The sequence below is a fragment of the Haemaphysalis longicornis genome, unplaced genomic scaffold, assembly GCF_048455015.1.
Source record: "Haemaphysalis longicornis isolate Haplotype H1 unplaced genomic scaffold, Haemaphysalis longicornis Haplotype H1 scaffold_9, whole genome shotgun sequence".
In the NCBI taxonomy this organism is placed as follows: domain Eukaryota; kingdom Metazoa; phylum Arthropoda; class Arachnida; order Ixodida; family Ixodidae; genus Haemaphysalis; species Haemaphysalis longicornis.
In genome coordinates, this window is record NW_027526460.1 from 41,143,527 (window position 1) to 41,157,093 (window position 13,567).

The 13,567-nt window shown below is 50.1% G+C and overlaps 1 protein-coding gene across 2 annotated transcripts in view; it reads left to right on the top strand.

Annotated features, from left to right (window-relative positions):
* The window catches only part of LOC144152189 (uncharacterized), a 648,411-nt gene that overhangs the window by 290,468 nt on the left and 344,376 nt on the right, over positions 1-13,567 (top strand). The gene's annotated exons all lie outside the window — the stretch shown is intronic.

A 13,567-nucleotide genomic window follows, 5' to 3' on the forward strand; every position in this document is an offset into this window, starting at 1 on the left:
TTCCGGTCGTTTTGCATACGGCCGGTCCCCTCAGCGAGAGAGATTCATTTAAGGCAGCCCCCGCGATGAGTATCGTGGTGTCCGAGCGGACGCCCGAGCTATGCAGATGAATGGTGCGGATGAAGCGCGGAGGGCGGAGAGGCTCAACCCACTCGAGTCAGATAGGGGAAACGCGATGGCCAGTGGCCGGTCAGTGCGCGGCGTTTGCTCGGACGCCGCGAAGTCCGCAGTTTATGGCCCCGGTTTCGTCGTTACCCTGTCAGGCTTCGCGGAGCTCCTTGTTTGCGCTAGGCGGAGATGTCGGCGATGCCTCTGGGTTGGTCGTCTCTCGCCGAGGTTAGACTCTTCTTCGTTTTTCTTTCCCGAAACAGTTGAGCAGTAACTACTGCTAGCAACTTGCGTGTAAGGCAGTGCTGGTGGGAAAACTGTGTTTCGAAACAGAGTGCCCAGAGTATACGGATTTGGGTTAAATATTGTGGGAAGGACTTAGTGTTGTTAGAAACGTGCGTGGAGCTTTGCAACAAACCAATAGCTTAGATTCCGGCAGTTTTAAGGATACAACGCTCATGAATTCCGTAACAGGATTAAGTAACGTCGCAGCTGCCGCAACCACCAAGCGTCTTTTGCCTTGTGTTTCTTCGACTTGCACTTGTAAGTTCGCGCAGTTCGATGGCTGAGGAAAAATACGCAGGGCAGCGTCATGCTAACGAACTTTGACGGTGGCGCTGTAATTTTATCACTTTGCATGCCGTCGCTCCACCCAGACAATGACGTATGCACTTTTCCTTTACTTGGGCACTGCACCGTCATCAGAAACTCGTTGGCGCCATATTTGTACTCACCTTAGCGGGCGAAATCGATAAGGCGCAATATTGCCACGAACCATGTTTTAGGTTTGTTTGTTTATGTTTTGTTTTTGCCGACTGGCTGCGCCAGGCTATGTTATCCGTGGACCAAGTGAGAGAGAGAGAGAGAGAAACACGTTTTATTCCTGGCCAGGCTTAGTACGGACGGTGGAGCCACGGAAGCGCAGCTTTATAGGTCCGAGCCCTGTCGACCAGGGCGCACTGGGAGTGGGCGTCCGAGCGCGCGAGGGCAGACAGCCAGGGGTCGGGGGGGTTGGGTAGGGGAAGAGGAAGCAGGGCGGGGCAGTGCCAGATGGCGTGGGGGGTGTCTTCGTAGTCCCCGCAGTGGGGACAAGCGGGAGTGGGAAAGAGGGATGGTGATATGTGGGTGAGAATTGATGTGAAGCGCATGTTCCATTCTTTATGCCGCACGTGTTATCTCCTTTCCTAGGGAGATTTTCCAACTAACGTCACCAGCCTAGAACAATCTTCTTTGATCTACAGTGTCCTGGATGCAATTCGACTATTCGAGAAATCCTCGCGCCGAGTGATAAATGCCCGCAGAGCAGATGCTGTGGCATTCGACTCGCTGACGCTCGCCTGCGCACGTCACTTTGTTGACTGCTGCTTCGCCGGCTGTGTATTCTTTGATTGTTAGAAGAGCACAACTTCGCTCCGATAAACTTTTTTCCTTGAAGACAACTGCGTCGTGTCTGGCTTCGTGGCAATATATAGAAGTTTCGAGTAGTCAACATTCTTTCCACACGATAAAGCAGGGGAATGGGGACTCCCACCTTCCACCCTTAATTCCTTCTACGTTCCGCGAAGAATATCAGTAACACGAACATTTTAATAGCAAGGCGGCTTTAAAGGGACCCAGGAAAGCCTTCTGTAAAAGTTACAAAAGGCCTGTATTGTCGCGTAGCACCAATATAGCGATGCAATGCCGTTGGAATTATTGATCTACATTCAGTATTAGCTGCGCCAGAAGGAATTAAATGCACCTCTTCCCACTTGCCGATCGACTCCTCCTCCCTCTCTGCTTCCTTCAAAGCAGCTGGAAACACTGGGAATAGCCATGTGACATCGCGACGCTCGACTTCCGTTCTGTGCTAGCTACATTCCTGCGCCTAGGCACGCGTCAATCGCTGCGGACCCGCCATTGTCGCCTTTGCCTCGGGATCGCGCAGGAAGGAGGGAGAGCAGCTGGAAGCCAATAGCAGTGACGCCGCCGGCGGCCGACCTCGCCGGCGATTGGGCGAATCAGGGGGCGCCTTCGCCGTTGCGTCAGCCGCGATCGCCGTTGCGTCAGCCGCGGTCGCCGTTGCGTCAGCCGCGGTCGGCTCGCTGCGGCGTCGCGCTCATCGGCTGAAAAAGGCGATCTTCAAAAATCGTTTACAAATTATCCGTACAACGTATGGGGCTCACACTTGGCTCAAAAATCCCCCGTTATGTGTTCTACCACCTGAATACATTTGATTGCCACCTTCACAAAGCTTTTCGGGGTCCCTTTAAAGTCGCGCCTTTTCTCATTCCCATCGCCCCAGGTCTGCTCAAAGGATGCGTGAGGCGATTTAATGACGCAGAGTTGACTAAATCTTGCATGCCTACGGAATATTTCTGGTATCGAGACATGATGTAACATGTGCTAGTGAAGCTACACCAGAAGGCGATTTCCAACCGTTTTTCGCCACTACACGCTCGACTGCTTCCATTTTTATCGCTGCAGGTCGGCGAGGACTGCAGTACCATTGCTCTGTCGGCGGTTGACACCGCAATTTACTCTCTTAGCACTCATCCCAAAGCGGACGGCGGGCTATGCTTCATGCCCTTGTTTTGCGACCGTGTCCACCCAGGTGCGGCAGTTTTATTTTAAGAGCGAGGCTGTGCGTGGCTTGGATCCAGCAGATTATCTCCGGCAACAGAGCGATGTAGACAAGTATCGCAAGAGCCATACTGCGGCGCCCGCTCGAATCCCCAGGATCACAAAACTGTGCGCCACACCTCCAACCTGTCGAAAAATGTATAAAAAAAATGTCCGCGTATCTGCTGGTTTCGTTGCAAATGTCGACAAAAGACGATAGTCTCTGTCGATATTTGCCAAGTAAATGCCCCCTTTTGCTTTCCCGCTCATCTCTCGTGCTTGTTCCTCTTCCGTTGCGCTCCTCCCAAGGTAAACACACTAAAAGTTTGCTCAAGTCAATTTAAATTTGCCGCGTTCAACTGCTACAGGCCGGGTTCCTCGATGCCAGCGCTGCAGTACGGCGGAGACGCGCGTGAATCGAGGCGCCCTATACTTCGACATTTATAGAACCGCTTTGCCCTGCTCCACCTGCGTTCCAAGCAGAACGTGGAACCTATCTAGTGGAACCTTTTGTTGCTGTTGCTGTGTGATTTCTCAAATGCAGCCAGGAGCGCGGGCAACAGCACGCGATGGTTTTCTGCAGTACATGTAGTACATCATTTGCTATCGCAGAAACTAAGCATCCATGATTTTTTTAAATAAAGGAACACTGCAAATATCACTTATGTATTGATGTTCTGCCTTATGTTTGCGTAATGTCTTGTTCTTGTTCAACAATGTTGACAAGTATGAACATTGACGCCGGACTTAGACGTTTAGATTTTGACACCGGACTTAGACGTTTAGATTTGGCTGTGGGTATATAAGACTATAGCGCAGATTTTGTTTCACTTTGGTCGGGTGGCTGAATCGAGTCATAACAGACATACAGACAGACCAAAATTTCTGGGTTTTAAGTAGCCCAAGAAAAACTATCGTCTTTAAAAATAAAAAAATGGCCGCCATCCCGCCCTGTGGGAGTGGATGTCCAGCGAAGCTGTTGTAAACCACTACACGTGCTGATGGGGGAGAGTATGAAATGTTCCTCGTCTTCCTGGCGGGCTTGTCGCTTGCACTCAGCTTCTCTGGCGGCAAATTCTGGGTGCTGATGCATGCGCTCAGTGTTTTGGACGAGAACTGCCGAGTCCTTCCTAGCCTGAATCATGCGCTAGCTCCCCAATGACGTCAACCCCCCACCCTGTCGAGAGCAGCTGCAAACCTAATCTTTACCGGAACCCACTGGGGAGGGGGAAGGGGGGTTCCATTGTTCACCAGCGCCTTATCATAGATCATGCGGGTTCGACGCTTGTTTTGTGGTTTTTTTCTTTACACGAATACTGAACTTTATGCACGCCCGATTAGCCTGACGAATGCGCTCGGCGTCTTGAGCGAGAACTGCTGGGTCTTGTCTGGGTTTTTTGTTTACGACACGAAATTTCCCGACCAACGAGAGGCTAGCAGCTTCGCTGTAAAAAAGGACCGAGGGCCTTTATATTTCGATATAAAACGGCGTATAATGCCCCCCAAAATGTCTTCTCAGCAATGCAGTTGTGTTTAAAGGTGAAGGCCGACTTTACAACGATCGGTGTACGCTTTGTTTTGTAAGGCTTATCCGCATTGCGTGTTGCGCCGTGGAGCATGGACTTCTACGGAGGGAGTATGATTAGATAAATCGGCTGTAACTCTTGCGTCATCGAAGATGTTTCGACACAAAATATATGAAAATAAGCCGCTGAGGCGACTCTACCATTAGGTGGAGTTTCATGTGCTTCTCAGTTATTATTAGTTCACGTTGGAGTTGTGTACATTACAGAATTACTCTTTGTTGTCAGTACATGTTCACTTACGAAGGGAGTATGTTTACACAAAACGGCTTTATTTTTTTTTATTGCGAAAGTTTTCTCTGCAGCATAAAATGGTGGGGGCGAGTGAGACTAATCTGCAGTTTTAAAAGAACTACACGGAAACATATTATATGGCAATTAGCCACTGAGACGACTCTAACATTACGCTCCACAGCCTCGCCAGTCACCCTTCTACACAGAGTGTAAGGGCACGGAAATTTTTTTACTCGAAGTGTATTTATACGAGCGTTTCGTCCCTGTGATCGTCCCAGCTGTCTTTGTATACGTAGCGTAATTCAATACGAAACATCGCCAACTAGCCCCATTCTACGTCCTTTTGAAGTTTTCGTGGAAGATTGGCGTACCGTATGGTCACACTCGAGCAACACACGAGGACCGTACCGTTAAAAAAAAGGAAAACTTTTTTGCCCCAAACTGTCCCGGATGTCCGCAGGCACTGTTGAGTGTTCTTACGTAAAATGTATTTTCTGTGCGGGGGCAGTTTGCTACATCTGGTTACACGTTTACAAGTAGATAATTGCCTGCAGTTTGCTGTTTCACCTGTGCTTTCCTCCGGGGCACTAAAGCTCTGCTGCAAGCTCAGTTATAGACATGCAGGACCACAGTGCGGCATTGCGATTGACAAAAAGAACAAAAGAAGAGGATGGAGCGGAGCTCCGGTGCCTTCGAATGCTGCATTACCTCAAACACCAAAAATGTCGTGTCAGTGCACCGTTTCTCGCACATTACGAAGCGTCTCCTGCAGCTGCGCTACCTCGGTTATTTCTTTTTTCTCGCTCGTGAATCGACGCCGCTCCCTCGACATAGCTCGAGTACAAGGTTAGCTTATAACGTGTGAGTAAGAATTTCAACCCTCTAAAGCCACTGTTTATGAATTTCGCGGGTGGAGATATCCCGCATATATGCGGAATTCTAAAAAATAAAGCAAGACATAAGCGAGCCTCCCCAGATAGCGGCATCGCCGTTCGTGTCTTAAAACCTGCCCCTACCAGTTGCCTGAATGCGACCGCTAAGCTTGAGAAATGACCAGAAGGTCTCGATAGATACATAGACAGATATAAACACAGAAAAAAAGGAGGGGCAGCGTATTGCCATCTGACCTCTTTGTCCCTGCAACGGCGGTCAAACTTCATCATTTATTCGCCCCTCGCTCTGTTTTCTTTTTTCATCGCTTGGTATATACATGGGGCTCTACTTTACTAGCGTCTTCGCGATTATGTCGCACGCATGTTGGGTGCAGGGTCCGATTAATTTTGTAAAAGCATCCGCTGTCGTCCGTTTGAAACGGACCTTCGAATGATCAAGCACGCATTGAGCGGAATTAGCTCGGAATGTATCCCGCCCGAAGAAGCCCGTATACGCGCCTCCGCGCGTTGCGTTTATACTGCGCTTCGGCACGGGACCCCTGCGGGTTTTTCTGTACGGAAGAAGGGGAGGCGGCGATTGAGCCCCTCGGCAACAGTTATGCACGTTTTAACCGCGGAAGCCACGAAGCGGCGAAGCGAGCCAGGGGAACGTTGACCTCGCGGATGCTCGCCCTCTGTAATACACAGCACCGCTTGCGGTGACAGATGAGCATTCCTAAAGCTAAGTCTTCCAGATGGCGCAGTGATCGTTCTCGTGGTCAGCTTTTTTCTGCTACCTACCGCTGCAAGCGTACACGATCTGGGATATTTTTTTCTTCTCTGTTTTAATGACAGAGCAAAAAGCCTGCCGTTTCGCGGCTAACCTTCGCTCTCTGGACATTTTTTTGTTGTTTTTGTTAATGCATACGCTCTAAAAAGAAGCGACTTTCAAGCTGTCGTCCAATCTGACATGCGACCATGACCTAGAGTCGTGGCTATCGCCAGGAAAACTAAAATGCATTATGTTTTGTCTGCTCTTTAAGTGCTGTCCGGTACCGTTGGAGCGCGTCGTAATGCGCGCTATCCCCGAGACCTTCCCGACCCGCGTTCGTCGTCTCCCCCGAGGTATGTCTGTACGCCACGACAGCGTCATCGTCATCCTCGTTGCCGTCCCAGCGCCGTGGCGCGGCGGCAATCTTGGAACAGATTTTCCGTGACCCGACCTGTCGCTGTCAATGTCGCGTGTCCGACCTCGGTTCTTCATCTCTGTCGTTTCGCGTTCTCTTCGATATTCTGTCGTCGTTGTCGTGTGCTGCCGGTGCGGCTGTTGTTGCGGCTGTTGTTGTCGTTACTTTGTCTCAGAAACGAACGAGGAACGCCCGGTCTCTATCATTGCCTGCCGTCCTAATATCTGACGGGGCGTCCCTTCATCTTGCTCTTCCCTCCGGTCGCACGTGTGCCACGAGACGGCTGCGCGTTCCGAGCCACTGTACATAGTTCCGTTTTCTGACTCGCCATTGCGACAGTTTGTACCGCGTCGTCCTTTTATTCATGAAAATATCTATTTCTTTGTTTCCACCATCACCGAGAGCTTGTCGAGTTCCTTCTTTTATTTTTTTGTCTAATGGGGCGGCAGCGTGACTCTAATGCGGTGTGCGTCTTTGCAATGGCTCTTGCTTCGTATTCGGGACGTCAAGACTTCGCATACGCTAGTTGCTGCTGCGCTTCTAGTGACTTCTTTTTTTCCTCAGTGACCGCTACTGACATTTGAGATCACGGAGGAGACAGGAGACGCAAAATAATTGAATTCCTGGCTGAGAGTCCGCCGTATGACTTCTGTCATAACGGATGTACTTTTTGAAGCGACTCGGGCGCGCCTTGATCGCAGCTGTCGTCTTTTATCTCTGTTTCTTTTGTTTTATTCCTTTTCGGCGCATTTTCCGTTTCATGGCGTGGAAACTAGGACGAATAACATACCAGGTCAGATGCACATTCATCAGTGGTCAAAGTACAAGCGCCGCTTGTTGTCGCACCATATCAAGACAGTCGCAGAAATAACTTCGACGCCATTTATCCTTATTGGCGGTAGTGTATAAGAATTCCCCAAGTTAAAAAAATGGGCCAAAAATTGTGCAAAAAAAAAACACCTTTGGGGCATTCGGGCGGGCATTCGGCAAGTGATACGTATTCAGAGAGAGGAGGGAGGGAGGGAGGGAGGGCGCATATTAAGGTCATATTAAGGTCACTTGAAAGGTAAGACAGTTCGAGCTCGTTGGATTCGGACTGTCTTACCTCGAACTGCCTTACGGGTTCGAACCAATGGGCCCGTTCGAGCCCGTCGGTTCGAGCCCGTCCGCGTGCGCACGCGCTCGCCTGCGTGAGCACACAGGTGAGCGCGTGCTCACTGCCGCCTGCCAGCCAATCAGGGTCGAGGGTTTAGGTCGCGGCGTTTCGGGGGGCTTCAGGCCAAGTGGTAGCCTAAGAACGTTTCCCGTTAGAAGTGTTGGTTATGTGTGGGAAGGACGCCGCACATAGAGGGGCAGTGCCAGTATACCAGTATGCTGTCTGCCACAGGGAGATGCATGGGTATTCCAAATCACTCGCTCTAGCGTGTTTTGTTCTTCTGTGTCACAACGTCATAGTAAACGGCGTCAGTACGGTACAGTGCAGCGAAGCGGCTACCTCTACTTATGACCGGTGCGGAATTTAGATACGATAGGTGTTACCTTGTTCGGTCTCTCTCTCTCTCTCTCTCTCTCTCTCTCTCTCTCTCTCTCTCTCTCTCTCTCTCTCTCTCTCTCTCTCTCTCTCTCTCTCTCTCTCTCTCTCTCTCTCTCTCTCTCTCTCTCTCTCTCTCTCTCTCTCTCTCTCTCTCTCTCTCTCTCTCTCTCTATCTCTCTCTCTCTCTCTCTCTCTCTCTCTCTCTCTCTCTCTGTATGTGTTATTTGGTGACTTAGCCTTGCATAAAACTGGCGGCAACTCCTCGCCCTAATCGGCCCAGTTATCGCATCAGAGTCACGGAGAGCCACCACGCATCACGTAGTCCTGTGGATTGCAAAAATCTCTGCACGAGACTATAAGTAGCATGGGGCACTCCTAGCTCCCGGAGATCACGAAAAAAGTTCGTCCTCTCGAGGTCGTTCTTGGAGTAGTTCATAATATAATGATCAATGTCACCAGACACACCGCACGAGGGGCTCAAAGCGGATGAGACTGTGCTGATTTTGTGTAGTCAAGCTGGTGTACGGGCTGAGGCTGTTCGTACTCGGTGAAGCAAACAGGCTCTCTTCAGGCTCTTCCTCACTACTGGTTGATGTACTGGTCGCCCCATCTGCTCAAAGTGCTCGGGAGCGGTCTGTTTCTGTATCCGCTGGAAGTCGCGCCGCGCTCATACCATCCTTGATGGTAATAAGGCGTCCCTCGCTTGGTTTTCAGCGTGTTCATTTCCCGCTACACCGACGTGCGACGGTACCCATTAGAATTTCATGGTGAAACCTTCACGCTTGAGACGCTTGAGTAGAAGCATGAATCGCTGTCAGGGCCTCTCTCTATGCAGTTAAACCTGGATATCACGAAGTTGAGAAAAATTCGCTATTTTTCGTTACATGCAGGTTTTCGTTGCATGCGGGTTTCGAGTGAGGGCTCGCGTGAATGAAGTAGAAACGAAACCAAAATGCTAGACATAAGTGAAGGGGAACTCACCCTCGAAAGGTTTCTCCAACAGTGAAAAACTGCGTGATTTCTGCCTGCTGCTTTACCACGAGCTCAGTCACTACACGGCACCACAAAGCAAAGCCACTTACCCGTATTCACGAACGTGCCCTAAGTATCACTTTTGCATTTTCACACTTTTCGGTGCCCTAATTCGTTTCCAGGACCAAATTTACGCTGAAAGGATGCCTTTCCCGAACTTTATGCTTTTTACGCACTCAAAATTGATGAGAGGGTTCTAGCAGGGGCATTGTGCTGGGCGGTGGCTTTCTTTTACGGGCGAAGCACCACCTCGCTTTGTCCGGGTCTTGGCGTCCGTGTACACAGTGTTGCGCATGCGCGAGGAGCATTGGATTGTATTTGGATTGAATTTGATTTGAATACATTGAATTGTATCGGATTGGATTCGATTGGATTGGATTGGATTGGATTGGATTGGATTGGATTGGATTGGATTGGGTTGGATTGGAATTTTATATGCTGTACACACGCGTTGTCACTCATTTACATGCGCGAGTGGGCAATGCCACGGGTGATTTACGGTAAGAACGATCCCCAGTGCTTCGCCCATTCGTCATGATTCCTTCGTGGAGATGCGTGAATTTTTTTCTCGCCGGCGGAGACCGCTTTGAAAATTGCGATCTTCTCTTGAAAAGACAAAACTTTTGTTTTCAGGCAGCAGAACTCATCACCGATGACTCATCCGCGAAAAAATGACTCATCCGCCAAGCGAATTCTGTGCATCAAAATTAATCGCCTAAACGTTTTCGTTGCATAGAGGTCGCAAACACATGGGCTTCAATATGGGTGACAATGGGGAATTGAAAAACGTTAAATCGTGGAATTCGTTACATAGAAGTTCGTTACATCCAGGTTTCACTGCAGATGCTATATGCATGTGCAGGTAGCATTAGGATACATTAACCGATTCAAAATCCAAAATGTGGTCTCTAAATGGCTAATATAATCGTACACATATCAGCACTTTTAAAGCCCGCATTTTAAATTTGGATTCGGTTAGGGCTTCATATGCTACTTGTACATGCAACGAGCGTTCAGTCTATAGATAGAATCAGGCTGTGAGGTTTCTGCAGCACCGTTGTACCATAACACTAACTGTTCCCACAGGCTGCTTCTGCAGTGCTTTGTACGAGCCAGTGACATCGAGGGTCGCCTGTCACGCGATTACGTGATTTGTTTCAATACCGGCCCATCCATTGACCCCGTCGCCGATCCGCTGCAGCCACGGTCCCCCCAGCCCCGGCGCGCACTTCTACAGTTTCCGGCAGCGGCCTCATTGAAAAGAACACGCAACGTTTGCCCATTTTGTGAGGGCTTATCGTGAATCGCCACGTCCTGTGATGGGTCCCAGAACGAATAGCGTGATCTCGCGTATTGGCTCAGTTGTATAGCTACCAAAATACGCGAAGGTGGCGTGGCGCCGGTACCAGTTCCGTATGCGTGGGCAGGGTGAGCCGGCGCGCATACGTCTAGCCATCCAACCTTTTAGCTTTGATACGTCTAGCCGATTACACGAATATTGTTGATTTGTTTTAATGTGGTCAAATTTTTAAGCTACATTATGTAATTTGTTTAACTAAGTCCCTGCACCAGCGAAGGATGGGCCCAGCAATATACACCTAGGTGCGTGACTGGGACAACCCGTTGGCCGTGGATTACCCACAATAAATAAATAAATAAATAGATAAATAAATAAATAAATAAATAAATAAATAAATAAATAAATAAATAAATAAATAAATCCTAATCTTATTAGTTGCTTAGTCATAATTATTCAAGGGATTTATTCATTATAATATATTGTTGATTAAGTCAAATCGCATCAAATCACAAACGATTGTAATCGCAGGCCAGCAAGTGAGGGGCAACAGGCCGACTGACCTTCACAAGTAATGACAATCGAAGCGGCTTGGCCGTTTTAAGCCAACGGTTTGGCAAAATTGCTTGCAGCATTTCGATCATCTTGACTTGAACGCTCGATAGTTTGCAGCCTTCTAAGTCTCGCTTTATGGTGATACGTCAGACAGTCTTTTTACGGCCGATTTTATGCGATGTGATAGAACCAACTGAAGAACACCCGTGTAATTTGATCGCAGTTATAGACGACGTACTTATACCCCTGCCACTCAGAGCAGTTAAATGTTAGGAATATTTTGTTGTTGTTGTTGTTGTCATCGTCGTTGTTGTTATCATTGTTGTTTGTTTGTTGTTATTGTCACCGTTGTTGTATCGGGTGGTCCTCGCCTTGCAAAAATATTCAGAACCCCACCCCCAGGCTGTACCTTGGACGCTAAATATTGTGTCACTTCGTCAAGGGTGCACATGTTCTGTGTACGGAAAAAACCGAGGAGGCATGGCACTAATTCCCGCACTACGAAAGAGGTGGTGTGGTTGAAAACGCCATTATGAAGAAAAATGCAGACTCTGTCCGGTCTGAATCGATTCCTCGAGTTGCAGAGCTTACTTCGTGAAACTCCGGTTAGTCGAACGCCGAACCTGAATTTCGGATCTGTCATCAGTGCAGCTGCTTCTCCGCGAATTAATCCAGAAAGCACGGCGAACGACACACCCAATTAGGGATTAAATTACCGTTAGAATCACTCACGCTGCCACTTCCGCTTATTCGTGCCCTTTCCTACCCTTTCGACGCGTGTGGTCTATCGCCGACAGACCGTAATTGCATGTCGTGAAGCGGCGCAGCACCTTTTGTTTTCCACTCGCGCGGGCCACGAACACTCGCTCGCCCAACACCGTCCACACGACACGGCGTAGGCGCTTCGACAACAGCGGACGTACAGTCGCGATTATTCGCGATTTACACTGAGCCGTCGTAGAAGAACAGCGCCAGTTCAAGTTCAAGGTTACGATCTTGAATGAGGAGGAAAAAAAATAGCGAAGGCATGGCGGAATACGAAGTCGGAAGGCTGCGCAGATCATCTCGGGGGTGTTTGCTGGCCGTACGCAGCATCCGCTTGATCCCTGGGAGCAGCGAATTAGTGAACAAGGCACTGAGTGGCGCCCGAGTGTGGATTACCATAGGGCGGATGAGCGGGTGGCAAGCGAACCAGCACCGACCATCGACTATGCGCCTCCCAGTGCCCTCCTAGCGTGCAGTCCGGGGAACGCATAAAAAAATACTATCGTGGCGCATAAACGACCGCTCAGAAAGAAAGCTCGGGCGAAGCCCGAATAAGCAAGACGAGACCGAAAGAGAGGGTTGCGAAAAGAGGGAGAGAGAGTGGAGGAGCTTCGGAAAAAAGGCATAGATGAGAAGACGGGGAGGAGGAGGAGGAGGAGGCGGAGGGCTTGAAACAAGTACGCTGGAATGCCGAGCTACCACCGGCTTTCTTTTTGATGCTGCTGCGGCTTGCTGCTACTGCCACACGCACCACCGCTGGGTTAGGCAGGCAGGGAAGGTCTTGGGCGACGGCGCGCTGTTCCTGCTCTCTTCTTCTTCTTCTTCTTCTTCTTCTCCGGCGAGATTCTCCGTTGATTCTGTTTGTTTCGGAAGAGCGCGCAACTAAGAACTCTGTTTGAGGAAGTGCCAGCTGCGCCGAGCGCGCTCTTGCCGAAGGAGCGCGGAATCGCCCTCGCCACCGAGGCGAGTTCCTCTCCTCGCGGCCGGACGGGGCAACCGGACCGCCGCGGTTCCGCAAGCCGCCGGTCCCGCGTCCGGTGGGTCGTCCACACTCGCCGAGCAGACGGCGCGGAATAAAGTAGAGTGCCGAGAGATCGTTCGGACTGATCCGTGCCACCGGTACCCACGTGGAGTCGGCGCGACCGCGTGCTTTCGAGGAGGAGGCACCGGACTTCGCAGTGCCGTTACGTCCCTGCGGCTTCTCTCGTCGTCTCCTGCCGGTGCTGGGGTGTTTTCGGGGTTTGACGAGGAGACTCCGATAAGTGCGGGTGCTTCGTTAGTATTGTTGGTGCTTGTTGGTTTTCGTCACCCGAGGTGTTTGGTTCAGGGTCACGAACGAAGATTCGGTCAATGCCTGCGTAGGGAGTGTTGACGCTCCTTCTGGAACTCGACGCTTCGGAACTTTACCGGAAACGATTTGTGGAACTATTTTTCCGAATTGGGTGCGTAGAGGCAACTGGCAGTTCTGGTGTCTATTGCGGCTGCTCCGGCCATGCTCGTTATTGCATTTCGGGGACCCTAAGTTCCCTGTGAGACTTTTGGTCACTTACACGACCTGAGCAAAGCCAGCGGGCAGTTACCCGCAGAGACCCGTTCTTTGCGCAGTGTGGAGAAGCAGAGGCAGAGGTCACGCTTCGAAGTGAAACAGAGTTGAGTTCAGCCTAAAATATCCGCACGTCAAACCCTCAAAATAACCGCGAGGAATTTCGTTGTTGACGAGGGCGATTGTAGTATTCGGACCGTGGAACCTTTCACTGCTGACAGATAGTATTTTCGCGCAAAGCGTACTACAGGACACC